General features: G+C 46.5%; 1 protein-coding gene across 1 annotated transcript in view; it reads right to left on the reverse strand.

Annotated features, from left to right (window-relative positions):
* Positions 1-23,266, reverse strand: part of SERINC4 (serine incorporator 4) — a 251,852-nt gene that overhangs the window by 49,424 nt on the left and 179,162 nt on the right. The gene's annotated exons all lie outside the window — the stretch shown is intronic.

A 23,266-nucleotide genomic window follows, 5' to 3' on the forward strand; every position in this document is an offset into this window, starting at 1 on the left:
GAGAGACATCCAAAAGCTGGTTACTTGAGGACTGCATGACCTGTCAAACAGCCTATGTGGTCATGACACATTTGTGACAGTTAGGTACATGGTACAGAGGGCCAGTTACTTTGGCAATACCTCATGTTGTTACAGTTTCATAAATTGATGTGTCCAAACAATGGTGATTGGCACCAAACATAGATGTTTGTACCCTAGTCAATACCTTTGGACTGCCATCCCTATTCGGATTTTGGCACAAGTGACAATAAATACCTGTCTAATATGTTAGCTGAGGGCACCTGAGTCCTTTACAAATATGGTTCATGTTCAGATCTGGCATGTATCAATAAAATGTGAAGGAGCACATTTATCACGAACAGGCATGGCACTTCCTTGAACACTTTCCCTACACACTAACCAGACACACATGTGACATATGTGTGGGCCACATTGCTAACTTCAATTGACGTGAAGGCAGCACTCATTTTCAGCATCATGTAGGGTTTCAAATGTCAGTCTAGCTATAGCGTCAACATATGTAGGTATGTTGTTACTACATCCATACTTCACTGGCTATTGTGACCTGTAGAGTCCTGATTGCCTCATTAATGTGTCGCTTGTCTGACACAAAGGCGGCATTACATTACATTCTGCTACAAGCAACCTGTATGTGTGGAGAAGTGTGGCTCAATGGTTAGAGCGGCAGACCCTGAAGCAGAGATCTGGCTCAAGACCAGCGTTCAAGTCCCGCTTCGGCAGGTCTTGGGCTCATTTCCCCTTGACCAGATAATTCTCGCCTCAGTGCCTAATCTAATTCATGGGTCCCACTCTGCAACTCTGGGCAATAGCTTGCTTAATCTCCACAACGGCCCCAACAGCGCTTGGATGCCTGGCTTCACCCTGGGGGTGCTCAGGAGTGGGCGCCTCACAGGGAAAAGCCAGGAGGGGTTCCATAGCGGTATGAGTACAGCGCCTTGAGACCCTAACGGGTGAGCAGTGCGCTATACAAGTGCTAATTTACATTTTATGTGTGGAAAACATGAGCTGCCTGACTGCTAGCATTTGTCATCCTTCACATAGTGCATCAATTACCCTGTATGTTTCCCTAGCATTACACACAGTCAGCTACTTATCTGGCAGATTGGGTACCAATCATCACATGTCACTACACAGCTTTAAATTGTGCACATTTACATGATCTGTACTCACCAACATGGCCACCAATCCTGATTCCCAGGTGGTCCAGCAGATCTTGCTCCCTGGAGATCAGGTCAGCGGTGCTTCAATTGATGGTCATTCCGTTGGCTCCCATACAGACGCACCAAGTGATGGCGCACCTTCCCACACCTGACTTTTCGGGCCTCCGTGTGATACCCCTGTATCACCCTACCCCCAGCCTCCAGCATAAGTGGGAGGAAATGGCAAACCAGCCATATAAACCCCCCCAATCTCTCCTCACCCATCCTGGAAAGCTGTGGCCTACCAGACATTTAAGCACTGAAAAAGGGGGAAAAAGTAGTAGAAAAAAAGAAAAGGGGGAAATGGGGAAAGTTCGAGTGAGGAAATACAAAGAAAACTTAACAAATAGAAGAGCCCAACTATCCCCTATATCACAGTACCCACAACAGACTCCCACAGACAATAAATACAACACTGGACTGGACAAATTTATACAACACAGACTCAGACAGTATTCTACAACAATATATTGATGACAAAACAAAAAGTAAGATGGTACTCTGGACACAAAAGCACTAATACAATGGACAACACTTTGCACACAGCCACACAGTCTAGAATAATCAGAGACTGCAAAGTGAAAGTGAAAGTACACCCACTGTACAGAATCTGTAAACAGGATATCCTATTACATCACATCCTGCATAACATGGCTGCCGTTTTTTCCCATTATGCGTCATATTTTCACGCATACAGCTTGTGCGTCATATTTTTTGACGCACAGGAGTGCAGATAATGCAGAGTCAAAATATTTTTCATAATTGGGAATTAATATTTGTTTGTGGCATTTTTTACAGTTCTAGAGGTGAAAATTAAGCCGCAGCCAATTATGATATCTATTTATGAAAAATATTTTTGACAAGCTGTATGCGTGAAAATATGACGCATTATGACAAATATGTATTTCATTTGTCCAAATGAGAAATGGAATTTTGCATGACCAAACGGTGCTAAGTGATAAACTTTGGGGTTAGCTATAGCAAATGTCCCTTATAGGACGTATAGAAGGTATTCACAGTGCAATAGTAATGATTGGCCAGAATGGATATTACTCATAATTGTGCACATATGTAGGTAATTGCTGATTGCAAATTTCAAAATATGAAAGAGATACCAGGATGTATTCCTTAGCAAAATTGTGAGCACATGTATCAAGCTATTCCAAATTGCATAAAGGCCAATTAGGTAATGCAATTGTCGCCTAAACCTTTTTTGGGGGTAACCATGTCCTAATTACGAGTTAATGTAGCTAAAATGTGTTTCAATATTGACATGTAGGGCACACATGCGCCTTATGCATGTGTGTGCTTCACATGTGCATAAAAAATGGATATTTGGGGTGCAGCAGAGGGGGACTTAGGCCCCCAGCACCCTGGGGTTTGCTGTTCCTGACTTGCAACTTTATCCAAGGTTTTCCCAAATTCAGTAATGCTAAACCATTGGCAGCAGGCCCATGGAAGCAAATTGAGTATGATTCTCTGTTTGCTAATCTGTAATCCCATTTGCCCATTTAACGTTTGCCCTATTGATTCTTTGGAGAATTCTGACATACCATTTAGCATTGATTTAATAGCAAAATCTCAACGTTCCTTATGTCATGATAGCAAATAGGTTGTTGATGTATGTGGCCCTTTATGCATTACCTGGTTTAGTGGCATGTTTCATTCTTCCTGCTAGGTTACAACTGGGACACTACTGTGATAGGCTGCTTGCAACCGTTTTGTTGATTGGATGGTACATGTACATGTGTGTGGTCCAATGTTGATCCAGTATCAACTGTTAAGGTGTATGTTGTCACTGTAACGTCCACATCTCATCATGAGTTATTGGCAGCTAATCGTGTATCTAATAAGTATCGTTTGTAGCTAAATGTGACAAAAGTCATTGAGGACATGGTAACCTACACGTGGATGGTCCCACCCTGTCACTGAAGATGTGTAATGAGACTTTCAACTGGGCAACCGTGGTGTGCTGAGTGAGAGAATGTCTCAGGTGTCTGGATCCGGCATGTGTCATTGCAACATTTGTACTCAAGTTGGCCTCTGTGGATGGAAATGCATCAGGAAACATCATAGCCGCTGTGCAGAAGTAAATGGCTGGTATTCAGCACACACGACTCATCTCTATTATTTGAACAATGTTACTCAGCGTGTGAACTGTCAGGGTCCTCCTATGTGTTGACTTTTCATGGACATTATCTGAGGTTGCTGGTTCTGCTGGAGAGCACGTACACCATCAAACGCTATGGGCCAGGTACACTGTCACACTTTGTAGTTTAGGCATTAATGAGGCCCAGACAACGGAAGGGCCATGATTTAGCTATTCAAGGGCACTGTCACAAATATGATACAAATAACAGTCAGATGATGCAATACAATGTATTTGAGTAAACATTGATGAGGCAAATGACAAATTAGCCTCTGAGGTACAAGAGGTTTTGGACAGCAAGTGTGGTCCATAGGTGGACACTGGGTATCTTTAGGGTGACCCACGGACAGGTGCCAGTCAGGCTGACAGGATGCTGGGTCAATCAGGAGCCATCTCTTTCACAAATTACATGATCAGTGGTCTGACTAGGACTGGTCAGAGGGAGGAGTAGACAGTTGACATGTCACACTCTGTATGTCCTGTGTTGTCTTGAAGGTGACAGATGAACCCTGATAAAGTGTTACACGGCAACATTAGTAGCAATGCTTAATAGTGTAATTGCCCAAATGTCTACATCTATGCTGTCGGAGGCATCAGCAGGGACAGGGCATGTAAATTTGGGTGGTGTGCATGGAGGGGATCACTGGTGTGGCCTCCATCAGTGTCTCACTAGTCCTGTCGGATGAGATTTGCTTTAAAATGGCCTACAGTACCTTTCACACGAGAATCAATCTACAGATGATACCAGGCCTTAAAAACTCCAAGCCAGTGTATTATATGAGCTGAGTTCCATGCAGTGAGATGGTACTATGACAATGGTAGGCATAGGAAAAGGTGTGGCACACTGGATGACTCTTGTGAGTGTGTGTATGTAGATGAGGGAATCTCAGGGTAGACATATCAGCATTCCAGGGTCCTCTTCAGACAGGTGGGGTGTGACCAGCCGCATGGGTGTGTAAGGTTTTTAGAAAAGGGCTGACATGTAGATGAGATGTGATGTGCTGGATGCTTGTCATATGTGTGGCACTTGTGCTGTGTATGTTCTGCTTATGTGTAACTCTAGTGACAGATAGTCATTGCAAAGATTGTAAGTAGTTGGAATTACTGCTGCCAAGAGTCTGGTAATACATTCCTGTTCCTGAAGCAAAAGCATGTCAACTGCCTGATGTATGAGGCCTGTTTTCCCCTAGTTGAGTGATGGTGTTTTAGTTGTGTGCCATCTGCTGCGATGAACCATGTTTCTTACATGTATGTGTGTAATAGGTGTGGTCCTCAGCTATTGACCTTCAAAGGTGAACTGTACAGGATGTCAGTCATTTACATTGTGTGTGTATGTGACCGTTGTATGATAGGCATTACATTTGGAGTGTATTTTTCTGTGTCCTGATTGTTATATCATTAATGCTCCATGAGACGACATTCTTCTTCTTATATTTAGAGCTAAAGGTGTGCAGAAATGAATAGCCAGACCATGATGTGGTGTTTGTTATCAGTGTTTATTTACAATAGTTCATTAAGTGGTGATGGTGATAATTATGAAAAGAAATTGTTCACAATGTGTTGGCGCCTACGCACTCCAGCAGCCGTGTTTGGTTGTTCCCCCTCCTGTTGCAGGCCAGCATCCCCCTCTTCCTCGTCTTCAGGCATGTATGGGTCTGGTTCGAGGAGGGGAATGTTCCTTTTGACACAAATGTGGAGCAATATTGCACATGTGAGGATGATCCTACAGACCATCTCTGGGGAATATAGTAGGCTACCACCAGTGATGTAGAGGCAGCGGAACCTTGACTTGAGGATGCCGAAGGTCCGCTCGACAATGCTGCGTGTCCTCTTATGGGCGTCGTTGTATGCCCGCTCTGCAGCAGTACTCGGGTTGCCAAATGGTGTCATTATCCATGGCTGGATGCCATACCCCTGATCAGCTGAAAGAGAAAAAGAATGGGATCATGTTGATGTAGCTTGCACTATTGAAAAGACCTTCAATGGCAGTAGTTGTCTTGTGTTGTCTGTGACTATTTAGTGTACTAATGTGACATCCTATACTTGTAGGCTATACCATCTGCATTGTGTTGTTTCCTTGGCTGAGCAAGTGTTTGTCTGCTAACAGTTTGTCATCAGTATGTTTTGGGATTTTCAGTGCAGTGTGCCCTCCCTAGCATTGTGACTTGTGATACAGGTGTCCTTGTGTCTTCACTTGGGGTGAGTAGATAGTTCAATGTAGAGTTTCATTTATAAGTGTTGTTAGCACGTTCATATGAAAGTACCCTGGACATCCCATACCTTTAGACTTAGGCAGTGTATTAATGTAAAGGTCATTGGGACACTTACAATTTGCAAGGTGACATTTCGGCTACCACACTCATTAATATCTTAACATTAGGCTGTACAGTAAATTCCGATGTGTGACAGGTTCAATGGTGACTTAAGAAACATGGCTAGTGATGTCAGGACCTCAGTGTGTTCCTGTCTAGATGTTGCTGTTGTGGTGTATGTGTTGTGTGTCCTAGAGGGTTGCTGTGCAGTGTGTATATTAGTAGGTTTTAGTACTTACCAACAAGTAGTCCATTGCCATACCGTCCATCCTGGAAGTGTTGGTTGATGATGCAGTGACGGAAGATGAATGAGTCATGGACACTCCCAGGATATTTAGCCACGATGTTGGTGAACATTCCTTGGTGATCGACAATGGCCTGCACGTTGATTGAATGTGTGTGCTTCCTGTTGCGGTAGAGGTGTTCTGTTGCAGCAGGTGTCACAAGGCGTACATGTGTGCAGTCGATTGCACCAAGGACGTGTGGGAAGCCACTGATTGCGTAGAACCCCTGTTTAGTTTCCTGCTGCTTCTGCCGTGTGTTAGGGAAGCAGATGTGGCGGGGTGTCAAGCGAATGATGGCATCCAGTACTTTGGGCAGAAATGCGGAGAATGATGGTTGTGATATTCCGCCAACCAGGGCACCAGTTGTTTGAAAAGAGCCACTTGCCAGCATGTGAAGTACAGCAAGCAGCTCTGTTTCTGTTGGTATGGTGTGGGGTGTCACCAAAGTGGGGGCCAACTGCTGTTCAATGTTTCTCAGCAGCTGCTGTATGGCCTGCCAGTTCAACCGGTACCTCTGTATGATGTCGTGTTCCCTGTGGCCCTGAAGGGTTGTTCTTGGGCGGAATATCCTCTCCTGCCTTCTGCGCTGCCATTGGGGTCCCTGCTGGTGTTGTTGTAGCTGCTGTTGTTGCTGCTGGGCTCTGTGTCTGCGTGCACACTGGATAAGAATCACCTCCATGTCTCCCTTTTGCTGCTCTGCTGTTTGTTCTGTGTGTTCTGATTAAATACAGGTGTGTTTGCCCCATTTTAATGCCTGCCCTGACCCAGGCGTTAAATTTTGATGCAAATCGGGCTGTGCGTCATTTTCTCGCTCTGCATCCCGGCCGTGCGTCATTTTTGCCCGAAAGCATAAATACGACGCACGGCCGTTTAAGTCATTTTTTGGACGGGAACGCCTACCCTGCATATCATTAACGCGGGGCGGGTTGCCGCACCCAGAAAATGACGCACATGGCGGAATTTTGTCATCCCCGGGCTCGGGCGTCAAAGTTTAAATACGGGGCAACGTTTCGGCTGATTGTGCGTCAAAATCTTTGACGCACAATCGGCGCAAACGGAGTATAAATATGCCCCTGTCTATCACTAGCCAAGCCTCTTGGAGGGTCCAGTACTCTATATAAACAAAAATGATGTGACATTCCAGAAATAAGTCAATTAAAATTTTCCGGATGAACCACTACTCATCAAGACCTCCACTAACCCAGAGGGAGAATCCCTTTCAGGATTCACTGACTTTCATTAACCAAGGAGACATGTTTCATCATCGAGTTGTGCTCCATGTTTGGTGTGGGGGTGAAATATCCAACAGGCTCCTTTCTGAAGTCTTTCTTGGAGATATTTTTCTCTTTCATACAATAGTCCAAGTGAATTACATGAATGTAACTATTTCAAGTCACTAGGCTAGAAAGACGGTAGATTGTGTAAAGAGAATAAATTATCTATCAATAGGCAGAAGAATAATCTTTACTGATAACCAGTTAAATTGTGATAAGGTTAAAAAAGTAAGGTGAGCTAACTGGACATAAAATATCCAAGAAATCTGTTAATTATTGACATGATTCTTCCCCAGTAGCCCAGAAACGGTCTGTGGCAGTCATCAAACCTAGAGGCATATTTATAATCCCCTAGCGCCACCTTGTGCCACATTAGCATAATTATTTTTGATGTTAATGTGGCCCAACGAGGCCAAAATCCCTGGGCTGTATTTACAGAGTGGCGCAATGCATGCATTGCACCACTCTGTAACGCTTTACGCTACATTATACCTGCGCCAGGCATAATGTATGCAAAGGGGCCATTCCCCCGGGAGGGGGGGGCGCAAAAACAGCGCAAAGAAATCTGTAAGATTTTCTTGCGCCATTCTTTACGGCACTTTTAACACCTGCTAAGAGCAGGCGTTAAAAGGAGGCTTCCATTATTTAGAATGGGCCCCTATGTACTCTACAGGAGTAGCACCAACAATTTGGTGCTACTCCTGCAGAATACATCAATAGCATTATGAAACATTATGCTATTGCTCCCTACCCTACGCCTTGGTGAGCAGTTTTTTAAATACGGTGCACACATGATGGCAGTAGGGGGGTGCAAAGGGGAGCATTGAAAGTGGCACTGCACTTGGTGCAGCGCCACTTTCCATAAATTTGCCCTCTAGTCTTCTTTAGTCAGTTAGGCCCTCTTGTAAGACTATTATGGAAATGTATGATTTTTTTGTGTAGCTGAAGCAAGTACACAGGAGGCCAACCACTTGACCCCTGGAAAATAGTTTCAGTCCCAGAGTGCCAGCATACTTCAGGATCCGTTGACTCCTTTTCTTTCAGGAGGAATCAGTGGTTAGGATTATTCTTCCAGTACAGCTGCATTCTTCAGAAGGAGTCTTACCAGGTCCAGGAGTGTTATGAGGAGATGGTGGTGCATGTGCTAGATTTATTAAGTGCACTAGCCAGTGATTAGGAGAATTATACCGCCAATCATAACACATTTTTCCTGCAGTGCCTCATCTCCTTTCACAGCACTTAATTTTTCCCTTTCTGTAAACTTTTCCCAGTGCCCTGCTTCAGGATGGGGAACCTAGCTGCCCCAAGGCAGGCCTGTCTTCAATCTTTCGGCCACTTAATTTCTCCCTTTCTGCAAACTTTTCCCAGTGCCCTGCTTCAGGATGGGGAACCTAGCTGCCCCAAGGCAGGCCTGTCTTCAGTCTTTCGGCCACTTCCTCACCTAACAGGGTCACAAGTAGTTTCCACTCTAGTGTGGCTGGAGGCTGTCCCCCACTCCTTGTTGCTGCCCCTACCCTCCCTGACCTGCTACTGTAACCCCCACCTTATTAAAAAAAATATTTTAAATGCTGACTCGGTCACTGGGCTGCATCATTTTATAGACATGTGGATGCATGTTTAACTGTTTAATGCATCCATACACCTACAAAATGACAAGGCCCAGCCTGCAACTGCATTATCGTGCTTATGTTTTTTTTAAATAGTTGTTTAATCTTTCCTTCATGCTGTACACTATCTGCTTTGATCTTGGCAGAGACAATAGGTCTCTAAAGCAAAACCTATTGGCTTTGCCTGTGGGCTTACAAGGCACACTAATGGAAGTGACTTATGATTATATAAAAAAAAATAGGCTTTTCCTACATGGCAAAGGCAGTCTTCTTGGTCATGTACCACTGCAGTGCATTTAAACTGCAACATAGCCAGAATATCATGGTCCTCTTGGCAGAAATATATGTGTCACTGATGTGAGGTGTGTAAATACACACTGCTGTACACATATGACATTTAACTTTTCACACTATAGCTTAAGGCACCATTCACAAAGGACATTTAGGGAGGTTAAGTAAACCAAATAGGGAGTTGAAATGCATAGTACATATTTTAGAGGGCAAGCACATGCACTTTAATACTGTTTAGAAGTGGCATAGTACACAGAGTCCTAAAGGCAGCGACATTGTGTACCCAAAAAGGTGAAACGTCTGGCGTGACCATGCAGCAAAGGCAGTTTGCTACGCCCACATTAGGTACTTCCTCAGAAATCAAGATATACAATAAAACGATAATAAGAAAGTTGGCCTATGGTGTCACCTAGAGAGTTCAGGGGCAGCTACAAGCTGTTCCAGCAGGAAATGCCTTAATCTCAGACACAAATATGGTTTGTGCTGTACAGACCTCTCATTCATTGGAACAAAAGGAGTGTTGAGCGTACAGTGGTAATACCCAGACCCAGGGTCAAAATATAATACTATCCTCAAAATGGGTTTAGTGGAAAGGTAATTAATGAGGAACAAAAGGAAAGTGTCAAAGTGGAATCAATACGAGGAAGTGCTTTTTTTTTATACATGCAGCGTATGTAAATTAGAAATTGTGGGTTCAACCAGCAGGTGACAGTCTATGTAGTTTGTGTTATGCCCAGGAGGGAGATGTATAAAATTAGGGTTGCTGAAGCATCTAGAAGGACCAAGAGACTCAAAAGAGGTAATAATATGGGTGAACAACTTTTGATTTACAGCTACTGATTTACAGCTACTGATTTCCGACAGTCGACCTTTTAAAACAAGCACTGACAAATGCCGAGCTACGAGCTTTTGGCGTTGTCCATGTGAATGTTTTTTTAGCCGTATGTTTGTGAGGCTGCAGATGTGTGCCTGTGTTTAAATGTGTGTGTTATTACTGTTGAGGGGGTGTCTGTGACAGTGTGTTATATGTGGTAAAGCCAATAGGTCTCACCTATGCAAGAGCTATCAGCTCTTCCAGAGAGTTTTGCCATGTGTAGAATGGAGTGGCATTGAGTGGCATTGCGTGGAGAAGAGCGAGGTGATGTTGTGTGGAGTGGTGTTGTGTAGAGTGGCATTGCATGGAGTGCCATTGCATAGAGTGGGGTGGCATTGTGTGGCGTTGCATGGAGTGGCATAGAGTGAAGTGGCCTAGCGTAGAGTGGAGTGGTGTTGTGTGGAGTGGAGTGGCGTTGTATAGAGTAGAGTGGCATTGTGTGTTGCGGAGTGGCATTGTGAAGAGCACAGTGGCATTGGGTAGAGCAGAGTGACATAGAGTAGAGTGGTGTGGCACATAGTAGAGTGGTGTTGCATGAAATGGGGATGCGCAGAGTGGAGTGGCATGGAGTAGAGTGGAGTGGCATGGTGTAGAGTGGAGTGGCATAGCGTACAGAAGAGTGGCATAGAGTAGAGTGCAGTTGCATGGAGTGGTGTTGCGTGAAGTGCAGTTGCGTAGAGTGCAGTGGCGTTGCATAGAGCAGAGTGCCGTGGAGTGGTGTGGCATAGAGTGGAGTGGTGTGGCATAGAGTGTGGTGGCATTACGTAGAGTGATGTGGTGTGTGTAGAGCAGAGTGGCATAAAGTGGAGTGGCAAGTAGTAGAGAGGAGTGGCGTTGTGTAAAGTGCTGATGCAAAGAATGGAGTAGCATGGTGTAGAGTAGGGTAAAACGTAGAATGGAGTGAAGTTGCATGGAGTGGTGTCGCATGGAGTGGCACTGCACTGAGTGGAGTGGAGTGGTGTTGTGTAGAGTAGTGAGAAATTGCATGGAGTGGCGATGTGTAGAGTGGAGTGGGGTTGTGTAGAGTGGAGTGGTATGGCTTATAGAGGAGTGGTGTAGAGTAGAGTGCAGTTGCATGGAGTCGTGTTGTGTGGAGTGGAGCTGCATAGAGCACAGAGGCGTTGCGTAGCATGGAGTGGCATCGAATGGAGTGGTGTAGAGTGGAGTGGCTTTGCACAGAGTGGAGTGGCATTGCGTAGAGTGGTGTTGCATTGAGTACAGCAGAGTGGCATAGAGTGGAGTGGTGTGGTGTAGAGTGGAGTGACATTGTGTGGAGTGGATTGGCCTTGTGTAGAGTGCTGTGGCATTGCATAAAGTGGCTATGCGAAGAGTGGAGTGGCATAGAGTGGAGTGCAGTTGTATGGAGTGGCATTGCATAGAGTCATGTGGCACTGAATAGAGAGTAGTGGCACTGCGCAGAGTGGATTGGCGTTGCATAGTGTGGAGTTGCTGAGAGTGGAGTGGTGTTGCTTAGAGTGGAGTGGTATTGCGTGGAGTTGTGTTGCATGGAATAGCATTGTGTAGACTGGAGTAGCGTTGCGTGGAGTGGTGTGGCGTAGAGTGGAGTGGCATAGAATGGCATGGCGTAGAGTTAGAGTGGAGTTCAGTTGCATAGAGTTCAGTCGTTGCCTAGAGTGGAGTGGCATGGCGTACAGTGGAGTTGCGTTGGACATAGTGGAGTACAGTTGCATGGAGTGGTGTTGCACAGGGTGGTGTGTTGTTGCATGGAGTCGAGTGGAGAGGCGCTGCACAGAGTGTAGTGGCATTACGTAGAGCGGTGTGGTAATGTGTAGAGAAGAGTGGCATAATGTGGAGTGGCAAGGCATAGAGTGGAGTGGCGTTGTGTAAAGTGATGATGTGAAGAATGGAGTGGCATGGTGTAGAGTAGAGTAAAACAGAGAGTGGAGTGCAGTTGCATGGAGTGGAGACGCATAGAGTGGCACTGCGTTGAGTGGAGTGGTGTTGTGTAGAGTCGCGAGGCATTGCATGGAGTGGCGATGCGTAGAGTGGAGTGGGGTTGTGTAGAGTGGAGTGGCATGGCTTATAGAGGAGTGGCATAGAGTATAGTGCAGTTGCATGGAGTGGTGTTGTGTGGAGTGGAGCTGCATAGAGCACAGTGGTGTTGCGTAGCATGGAGTGGCATTGAATGGAGTGATGTAGAGTGGAGTGGCTTTTTGCAGAGTGGAGTGGCATCCCGTAGAGTGGTGTTGCATTGAGTACAGCAGAGTGGCATAGAGTGGAGTGGTGTGGTGCAGATTGGAGTGGCATTCTGTGGAGTGGATTGGCCTCGTGTAGAGTGCTGTGGTAGAGCATGAAGTGGCGATGGGAAGAGTGGAGAGACATTGTGTAGAGTGGAGTGGCATAGAGTGGAGTGCAGTTGTATGGAGTGGCATTGCATAGTCAAGTGGCATTGAGTAGAGAGTAGTGGCACTGCGCAGAGTGGATTGGCGTTGCATAGTGTGGAGTTGCTGAGAGTGGAGTGATGTTGCTTAGAGTGGAGTGGTGTTGCATGCAGTGGTGTTGCATGGAATAGCATTGCATAGAGTGGAGTGACGTTGCATGGAGTGGTGTGGCGTAGAGTGGCATAGAGTGGCATGGCTTAGAGTTAGAGTGGAGTTCAGTTGAATGGAGTTCAGTTGTTGCCTAGAGTGGAGTGGTATGACGTACAGTGGAATTGCGTTGGATAGAGTGGAGTACAGTTGCGTGGAGTGGTGTTGCACAGGGTGGTGTGGTGTTGCATGGAGTCGAGTGGAGAGGCGTTGTGTGGAGTGGCGCGGTGTAGAACAGAATGGTGAAGAGTGGAGTGCAGTTGCATGAAGTGGGGTGCAGTTACGTGGGGTGTCATGGTGTTGCATTAAGTGGAATGTTGTTGTCTACAGCGGAGCTGCATTGTGTTTAGCTGAGTGTCATTGCGTAGAGCATAGTGTCGTAGAGTGGAGTGGGTAGCATAGAGCGGAGTAGCATTGCGCAGAATGGAATCAAATCAAACCAGGGTTTATAAATTGCAACTACTAACCCATAAGGGTCTCTAGGTGCCAAGGGAGTTCGCCCTCTGAGCTTCAGTTCAAAAGCCAGGTTTTAAGGTCCTTGTTGAATTGGGGTAGCATGGTGACTGCCTGAGGTACAGGGTGTTCCAGCTCTTTGCTGCGAGGTAAGCAAAGCATCTCCCACCAGCCGAGGTCTTCCGTTTGTGGGGTACGGTGGCTAGTGCTTGTTGAGGGGAGCGGAGAGGTCTGGTGGGGGAGTAGAAGATGATGTGGTCGTTGAGGTAGGCGGGTCGTAGGTCGTGAAGAGCCTTGTAGGCAAGGACAAGGAGCTTGAAGTTAACTCTCTTCTCAGTAGGGAGCCAGTGGAGGTCTCTTAGGTGACTGGAGATATGTCTGTGGCAGGGAATGTCCAGGACGAGTCTGTTGGAGGCACTTTGGATATGCTGTAAGTTCTTGAGGTTCTTCTAGGGGGTACCGGCATAGAGGGCGTTGCCATAGTCGAGTTTGCTGGTACCGAGGGTATGGATTACGGTTTTGCAGTCGTCCTTTGGGATCCATTTGTAGATCTTCCAGAGAAGTCGGAGTGTGTGAAAGCAGGAGGATGCGACTGAATTGACTTGGTGGGTCAGCAATGAGTCCAAGATGACGCCGAGGTTGTGTGCGTGGTCTGCTGGGGTGGGGGCATGCTGAGGGTCGATGGCTACCAGGAGCCATCCCAGGCTGATGTGGATGGGTCCCACGATGAGGGTCTCGTTCTTGTCAGAGTTGAGCTTGAGGCAGCTGTCCTTCATCCAGGAGGTGACGGCTTTCTTCCCATTGTGGAAATTCTTCTTGGCAGTAGTGGGGTTTCATTCAGTGAGGTGATCAGCTGGGTATCATCAGTGTAGGAGACGATGTTTAGTCTCTGGTCCCTGCCGATGGATGCGAAAGGGGCCATGTAGAAGTTGAAGAGTGTGGGGCTCAAGCAGGAGCCCTATGGAACTCCGTAGCTGATCTCTGTAGGTTCTGACAGGAAAGGCAGGAGTCTGACTCTCTGTGTTCAGCCAGACAGAAAGGAGCGTATCCACTGTAGGGCCTTTCCATGGATGCCAGCTGGGTGGGGCCTGGACCAGACGGTGAGGTGTGAGACCATGTCGAAGGTGGCTGATAGGTCCAGTAGGATGAGGGCAGCTGTTTGGCTGCACTCGAGGAGTGAGCGGATGCCATCTGTGGCGGCGAGGAGGGTGGTCTCTGTGCTGTGATTGCTCCTGAAGCCTGATTGGGAGGTGTCCAGGATGTGTTGTCCTCGATGTGCTTACAAAGCTGAGCATTGATGGCCTTTTCAATTACCTTGGCTGGCAAAGGCAGCAGAGAGATGGGGTGGTAATTCTTGAGGTCTGAGGGTTGGCCATAGGATTCTTTAAAAGCGGGCAGGTGTTGGCATGATTCCAGTCCTCTGGGAAGGTGGCTGTCTCTATAGAACAGTTGAGGGTGTGTCGGAGCTCGGATGCGATGGATGTGTTGGCCTTGTTGAAAATGTGAATGTGAAAATGTGATGAGTACAAGCCGTAGGGGCTCTGGAGTGGATGCTTCTCATGATGGTGCGGGTCTCGTCTGTGGTGAGGGTGGTCCAGCAGTGCAGGGTTTGTGGTGGTTCAATGGGATGGAACTGGGGGGGCTGTTAGATGGTCTTGGGATCTGAAGCTATTGTATATGTCTTTCAGTAAGTTGGCAACTGTTGCAGAGGTCTGGAGATGGAGGGGTGCTTGCTGTTTCTGATTGACCACGGCTAAGAGCTCTTTGGTGTTGTGTGTGATGATGCTGATGCAGTCCTGCAAGGTGGCTTTTCTGGTGCCTCTGATGATGTGGTGGTAGGATTTGGTGGCCGCTTTGAAAGCCTCGAAGTCTTCCGGGGACTTGATGTTTTTTCGATCTTTTCTCTAGCCATCTGCAGTTGCGACTGGAGTCCTGTGAGTGCAGCGGAGAACCAGCTAGCCTTCTTGAGGTGGTGTTTAGCTAATGTCATACGGAGAGTTGCTTGGGTGTTGGCGCATTTGGCGATCCATTGGTGGAGGTTCCGTGCTGAGATGTTAAGATTCTGCAGTGGGAGACTTGCTGAGGGTGTTGGAGAGCTGTTCCTTCAAGATCCGATTCCATTTTCTGCTTGGTGTCAGGAATCCCCAAGGTGCCTCCTGCGTTATATGTCAGAATCCCCAGGGATTAGCGTTAAATCATATCTCTGTTCTTGGTTAAACCTTCATGTTTCTAAGTAAACATAATGTGCTGTGTTACACAATTGGTTTTATCAATGCTTGTTTTACCAATGCTTGTTTGCTAATGTGAGCAGATGTAGACATGTGCTTCTAATTGGATGTGGTGACTCATCTCTACTGCTTTCCTGATTGGCTATAAATAGCAGAGTGAAGCATGCCTCCCCGCTTAGCTTTGTTTTGCTTCCTAATCCCAGCATCTGACTTGGCAGTCCAGCCCCTGCTGACATCCTCGTATTCAGGACTTTGGAGGCAATTCTTTTCTTCTTTCCTGTACCAGCTGACACCAGGAATTCCTCAAGCACACTGGAAAAGACTGCAGCTAAGTGGCTAGTGTTCTCCAGGGAGTTTGTTCTTTGAGCACCCCACTTTCCTAGAACAACTGGTGTATTCCAGACCTAGTATTTCTGGCAGAGTGCTTATCTTGAAGAGACAAATGCATTTCTGAACATTTTACATTATTATTGTAGTTACTTGCCTAAATGTGCTTCAGGAAATCTGCTTGAGCTCAAGTACTACAAAAAGTGACAGTGCAATTTTAAAAGAGCATTTACATGACTTTTCTTTCTCTAATAGCATAACTCTGGTATTTAAATTGTGTCATTCATGCCTGTGTTTCAGGTTTGAGGAATTTGCTTTTTGAAGGATTTTTCACACACACAGTGAAACCAAACCAAACTGTGCCACCCTAACTGTTTGAACCCAGAGCGGACATTTGTATTTCTTGGATTGTTTTTGTTCCTTTTAGTTTAACCTATGCATGCAGGAAAGTTATATGTGATATAATTAATGCCTTTGTTTGTTTTTCTTGTGCATGATAAGTGCAACCACAGTTCTAATTGTAGTGTGCAACAGTGAATCTCTGTGAAGCCAGCCCTAGTGTTGCAGTACTTATTGTTATGGTACTCAGTTTGGGTTTTTGGTAATGCAGTGTTAGTAATTGTACCAACAGTTATTTTATCCAAGAAAAGTGCTGGAGCATCCCGGTGTTCTTCTACTGCTCCCGTGCCCATATCAGAAAGAGAGATTCAGTTTCAAGGAAGTTGAGTGCACTCTGTCAACAACGACCTGCACCCCCGAAGATACGGGGTGCCTGGCTGGACCGGCAAGACCTGTTTTGTCTCTTTCTCTTCCACTTCCCCTTTCCTTTTGGGACACCTGTCGGGGTTTCTGTGTCCAACAGGAAGTGCCGAGAGGTGTTTCAGGAGGTTGGGGGCATACCATCACCCCTGAAGACATCCTGCTTTTTAGGTGAGTGGCCCCGTCTCGACACTTGGGGCTTGGAGTATGTGGAGGTGGATGGTCGGTGAGGTGATAACAGTGATGTTGTTGCTAGTGGAAAAAATGATGTGGAGCATGTGTTCTGCAATGTGTGTTGGTGAGGTGACTCATTGCCGTAATCCTATTGTGGCAAGGTTGTCGAGTGGCATTGCACTGACTGAAGTGGTGTAGAGTGGAGTGGTGTTCAGTTACATGGAGTCCAGGTGCGTATAGTGAAGTGGCACTGTGTAGAGGGGAGTGGGGTTGCGCAGAGTGGAGTGCAGTCGCAAGGAGTGGCGATGTGTAAGATGGCATGGCATAGAGTGGCGTTGCGTGGAGTGGAGTTGTGTGGCATAGAGTGGCGTGCAGTTGCAAAGAGCGGAGGGGCATTGCCTAGAGTGGAGTGGCGTTGCATAGAGTGAAGTTGTGTTGCATGGAGCAGAGTGGCGTTGTGTAGAGTGGGGTGGCATTGCATACAGTAGAGTGGCTTACAGTGGAATGGGGTGACGTAGTGAGGTGTTGCATTGAGGGGAGTGGTGTTGCATGGAGTTGTGCTGCATGGAGTGGCGCTGCGTGGACTAGAGTGGTTTTGCCTAGAGTGGATGTGGCATTGTGTAGATTGAAGTGGTGAGGTGTACAGTGAAGTGACGTAGCATAGAGTGGAGTGCAATTGTGTGGCACAGAGTTGCATAGAGTGGAGAGGCGCTGCGTAGAGTGGAGTGGAATTGCATAAAGTGGAGTGCAGTTGCAGGCAGTGGTGGTGCATAGAGTGGAGTGGCATGGGTAGAGTGGCATTGGGTACATGGGAGTGGCATTGTGTGGAGTGGAGTTGCATTGCCTGGAGTGCTGTCCATAGCACATATTGTCCTGTGCCCTGTGTTAGTTGTCATTAGCTCATATTGTACCATGTCATGTATTTGCTGTCCCTGACTGGGATGGTTTCTGCAGTTCATTTAAATCTTGCTGTGTGCTAGAAAACAACCTCTCCATCTTTGAATGCACAGCAAATATGACTTTATAGAAGCGACTGACAATGAGGTACCTTAGCAACAAGAGGGGGGGGCTAGGTTTCAGTAACAAGACAAGAACAAGCTTGCACATATCTGCTGGGGTTTATGGTGGGAATGTCGACGGCCTTGATTATGGCACTGAGCAGTCAGGCTTAACTTAGAAGGCAATGTGTAAAGCATTTGTGCAATAAATCATACAATAACACAATATAGCACCACACAAATACACCACACAGTGTTTAGAAAAATATATATTATTTATCTGGGTATTTGCAGGTCAAAACGATAAAAGATGCAATATGAGATTGTAGAGATATCACTGAAAAGTGATATAAAGGCGGTCATTCTGACCGCGGCGGGCGGCAGTAGCCGCCCGCCATGCGGTCACCGCCATTTGGCCGCTCCGCGGTCAAAAGACCGCAGAGGCCATTCTGGTTTTCCTGCTGGGCCGGCGGGCGCCCGCCAAAGGAGCACCCGCCGGCCCAGCGGGAAAGGCCCTGCAACATAGAAGCCGGCTCTGAATGGAGCCGTCGGTGTTGCAGGGGTGCGACGGGTGCAGTTGCACCCGTCGCGATTTCCACTGTCTGCTAAGCCCCCAGGGGCCCCACGACACCCGTTCCCGCCATCCGGTAAAAACCGCCAGAAACAGGGTGGCGGGAAGGGGGTCGGAATCTCCATGGCATGGAGATTCAGCCCAGACAGGGGAAATCCGGCGGGAAACCGCCGGATCCCCTTTTCTGACCGCGGCTTTACCGCCACGGTCAGAATGGGCAGGGAAGCACCGCCAGCCTGTTGGCGGTGCTTCCGTGGTCCTCCACCCTGGCGGTCGATGACCGCCAGGGTTGGAATGACCCCCAAAGTGTCTTAAGTCTTTAAAAAGAAAACAAAGTCTCTTTCAAGCACAAAGTACCTGGTTTGGAGTGAAAAATCTCCGCAGAGGACCGCAGAGGAGGAGATACGTGGAAAAGTTACGCCCCTTCACACACGGACTTGCGTCGTTATTTTCCACGCTGGGAGATGTGCGTCATTCTACGGGAAGAAAAATGGTGTGTGCGTCAGTTTTGCCCCTTCACACACGGACTTGCGTCGTTATTTTTCACTCAGGGAAGACGTGCGTCGTTTTCCGGCACACGGACCGTCTCCTTCTGTGAGTTGCGGGATTACCAGATGTCCCAGGGTCTGTGCGTGGAATCCTAGGCTTGTTATCCGGCTGCGCGTCATTCCGGTGGGCTGTGCGTGGAATTTTCTTCCTCACGGCAGGCGTTGCGTCGATTTCCTCTCTGGAAGTCGGGCGGCGATGTCCAGGCGGGCCGTGCATTGAAGTTCCGGTCGCACCGCAGGCGTCGCGTCAAGCGGCGTCTTTCCTGATCGGCGTGCAGTGAATTTTTCACCACAGAGCAAGCTGTGTGACGGATTTTTCGGCGCACAAGGAGTCCAGTTGAAAAAGAGAAGTCTTTTTGGTCCCGCGACTTCAGGGAACAGGAGACAAGCTCTATCCAAGCCCTTGGAGAGCACTTTTGCAGCAAGACGAAAGTTCAGCAAGGCAGCAGGCCAACAGCAAGGCAACAGTCCTTTGTAGGAAGCAGTCAGGTGAGTCCTTTGAGCAGCCAGGAAGTTCTTTTTGGCAGGATGCAGGTTCTGGTTCAGGTTTCTTCTCCAGCAAGTGTCTGAGGTGGTAGGGCAGAGGCCCTGTTTTATACTAAAATGTGCCTTTGAAGTGGGGGAGACTTCAAAGAGTGGGTAAGAAGTGCGACAGGTCCCCTTTCAGTTCAATCCTGTCTGCCAGGGTCCCAGTAGGGGGTGTGGCAGTCCTTTGTGTGAGGGCAAGCCCTCCACCCTCCCAGCCCAGGAAGACCCATTCAAAATGCAGATGTATGCAAGTGAGGCTGAGTACCCTGTGTTTGGGGTGTGTCTGAGTGAATGCACAAGGAGCTGTCAACTAAACCTAGCCAGACGTGGATTGTAAGGCACAGAAAGATTTAAGTGCAGAGAAATGCTCACTTTCTAAAAGTGGCATTTCTAAAATAGTAATATTAAATCCAACTTCACCAGTCAGCAGGATTTTGTGTTACTATTCTGGCCATACTAAATATGACCTTTCTACTCCTTTCAGATCAGCAGCTACCACTTCAACAATGTATGAGGGCAGCCCCAATGTTAGCCTATGAAGGGAGCAGGTCTCACAATAGTGTAAAAACGAATTTAGGAGTTTTACACTACCAGGACATATAAACTACACAGGTACATGTCCTGCCTTTTACCCACACAGCACCCTGCTCTAGGGGTTATCTAGGGCAAAATTAGGGGTGACTTATTTTTAGAAAAAGGGGAGTTTCAGGCTTGGCAAGTACTTTTAAATGCCAAGTCGAAGTGGCAGTGAAACTGCACACACAGGCCTTGCAATGGCAGGCCTGAGACAAGGTTAAGGGGCTACTTAAGTGGGTGGCACAACCAGTGCTGCAGGCCCACTAGTAGCATTTAATCTACAGGCCCTAGGCACATATAGTGCACTCTACTAGGGTCTTACAAGTAAGTCAAATAGCCAATTATGGATAAACCAATCAACAGTTCAATTTACACAGAGAGCATATGCACTTTAGCACTGGTTAGCAGTGGTAAAGTGCCCAGAGTTCAAAAGCCAATAGCAACAGGTCAGAAAAAATAGGAGGAAGGAGACAAAAAGTTTGGGGATGACCCTGTAAAAAGGCCAGGTCCAACAATTAGCATGGAGGCAATAGTCACATATTGTGAACACATTAGGAAACAAGCAGCAGCAAGTGCCGAGTCCATTGTCTGGGGAGCTGCCGAGCTCTCCCAAAAGAAACTAGGACAATTGGGGATCAGTGTGCTATACTCATCTCAAATGTGCTGTTATCAGGCAGAAAGTGACACCGGCAAACCCTCTGAGCAAGGCTAAATAACAGCCACTTTGAAATGTCTCTGAAACATGAGCTTCGAAATATTTTTAAAATGTAGAATTAAAATGTGTCTTTGTTAAAAGGCATGGAAAATAGACCAATAGATGTTTAATTTTTAAGCTAAGCATTGCATATTATTTAAATGATTGTTTTGGGATCTTTAGGAACAACTGAATAGAACCAGATAATCTCAAACAAAACAAGCAATACCTGGACATCAAGTAAACATTGCGCCCTTTGGAAAGCAGCATCTGACATTTGATCTTGATATATAAATGCACACCAAATGTGATGAGATAAGAAGAATATTTACAGACCTACTTACAGAAAGGTAGCGGAGCATGTAGGGAGTGAAAACAGGACCAATCATGTGGACTAGTTTAAAAAAAATAAAAAAGTAGTCCCTGAAACAGATGCTAAAATGATGGCCTGTGGGTGGATATATTATTTATTCCATGCTCTCAGGGACAGCTAAACACAGCAAGAGGCATGACAAATGCATGCCATGGACAAATGTGGAGAAAGAATATGACAACGACAATGGAGCCAGCAAATGGGAAGTCTATGGGCGGGCAAAAGCCCACAAAGTATATATAACATTCCTGAAAGATAGAGCACAAGCGCTGTCTAGCCGAGACCTATAAATGAATATGACATGAGTGTCTGAGTAAATGAGCAAGTGACCTGAGAAAAAGTGATTTACAGAGTGCAGATCTCACACAGATGTGGTGAAGGACCAGACCCAGTAGAGTGAGAATAGCAGATTTTTAAACAAGAGAGTGCAGTAGGCATCTTTTCCTAGTGGGCTAAAGGACAGAATCTGGTCTCTCACTATAATTCAGTGTTGCCAACCTCTCTAAGCCCACTTAGAGGACAGTAGTCACTCTCGTTATGAGGCGTGCAATTTGGCCCCCCACCTACCTCTGGACCAATATCTGAGTCAGAATCCATCTAAACAAGAGGTCTTCAATGAACATATGTACTAGTCACGTTTACTGAGGTAAATAAAAATCAAATAATATGCATGACATTCAGCGATTTTACCAGCAGTCTAACACAAGGCAGGGAAGCATGCTCTCCATAACCTTGCAGAGGACATTTCCACAGTATTACTGCTACACATAATTTTAAGTAGCAACATAAAATTGCTGGTTATGCACAACAAGAGTATATAACTGTTACGTTTTTGTGTAAAGTATTCCTAGTAAAGGTTACCTATTTACACAAATATCTGGATAGATCACTATGTACTTAATGAGACGGGAATGCACATAGAAGATTTCGGGTATTCAGAAAGGAGCTAGACACAGGGACCTTGTTTGGTATAGATGCTCAGGATGTTATTGCCTAATGATGGAAAGATAGTCAACAGGATCCCGTTACAGCTGCTTAACAGCAGGTAGCCTCCTACTTCCTAATCTGCAACCATTCGTGCATGGGGTTGCTATGTTAGCAACCCAAAACATTTGATAGGAAGCCTGAATGATGCTGCTACCTGTATTCACTTCCTCCTACCTCACCGCCAAAACCTGGAATGACCTGTCCCTCCACCTGTGCAACTCCCCTTCCCTGAAGGACATCAGAAAGAAGCTCAAGACTTGGCTCTTCGACCGTCAGCACCAGCCAGACGAAACCTGCTGCACCTTCCTCCCCAGCTCCTAGAGACCCCTTGGGGTGACAAGCCGTGCTTTAGAAGAACCCGTGATTGATTGATTGATGGCTGATCAGGGTCACAGCAGTTTCATAGTCCGTGAACATTGTACAAAGCAAACAAAACATGATTAAAATAGAGTGCAAAACAGGACCTGGTGAATGGTTAACATTTAAAGAGGGTACTTGTAGCTGTGAGTTAATGTAGTTGTGAGCTGATAAAAAATATGATCCTTTGATTTTTATAGTTGGACCAACAAAAAATATTTTTGGCTCCAGTTTGATACCCCGATACCCACCTCACTTTGCTTTTCACTTATTCGTTAAATCCTGCTATTGCGGTACTCCACTGCTTGTAGCTAGATTGTGCTATATAAATATGAGTCTACAGCAAACATAACTCTCGTTGAAAAGTTCATGCAATCGCCCTTTGAACAGCATCCCCTTCCTAAAATGTCCCCCATTGGGAGCTGTGTGGGACCTGCAAGATCACCATGTTGGATGGAAAGGGCCTTGGGCACTGGTGTTCACGAGCAATCACATTTAGACTTCTAAAGTAACCACTGCCTTTTGGAGTTGGGTTCTCACCCAGCAAACTAAATTGTTAATGTCAGTGTGCTCAGTAGGAGGACTGATGTTGGCAAAGTCATTAAAAAGTTGAGATAGCATTTTTCTTCTAAAAGTCTCTAACTATTCACTGTTATTGTTGTGCCAAACAGGATTAAACTTGTCACTGAAGATGTTATTTTATTCATTTTTAGGACACCCATCACACATGAGTATGGGACGATGGGAGACATCAAGCCCCTGAGCAATCACCATGAGCCAACTAGCCTGTGTGCCTGAGGCTATGTGCGCGAGACCAAATGGGGCCCGCTTAAAAATCCAATGGCAGGCTTGCTGTCTCGCGGAGCGCGTTGACGTTAAAGCATGAACGCAGCAGCTGCTCGAGTCGCTGCCTCAGCCCTTCCCTCCCTTTCTGTAAATTTTAGAGATGTGATTATGGAAAGTATTCACAGTCGAGCAGAGCCAACATTTCCAGAGTATTGTCACTGCGCTGTTAGGTTTATCGAATTTGCCTTCTACAGACTAGAGTCTCCGGTGAAGGACAAACTTGGACAGCTGGAACGAAGTAGCCCCGTCAATAATACTGCTATGAGCTATTTCTGGCACTAAACACA

This window comes from Pleurodeles waltl, chromosome 3_1 (assembly GCF_031143425.1).
Source record: "Pleurodeles waltl isolate 20211129_DDA chromosome 3_1, aPleWal1.hap1.20221129, whole genome shotgun sequence".
Lineage (NCBI taxonomy): Eukaryota > Metazoa > Chordata > Amphibia > Caudata > Salamandridae > Pleurodeles > Pleurodeles waltl.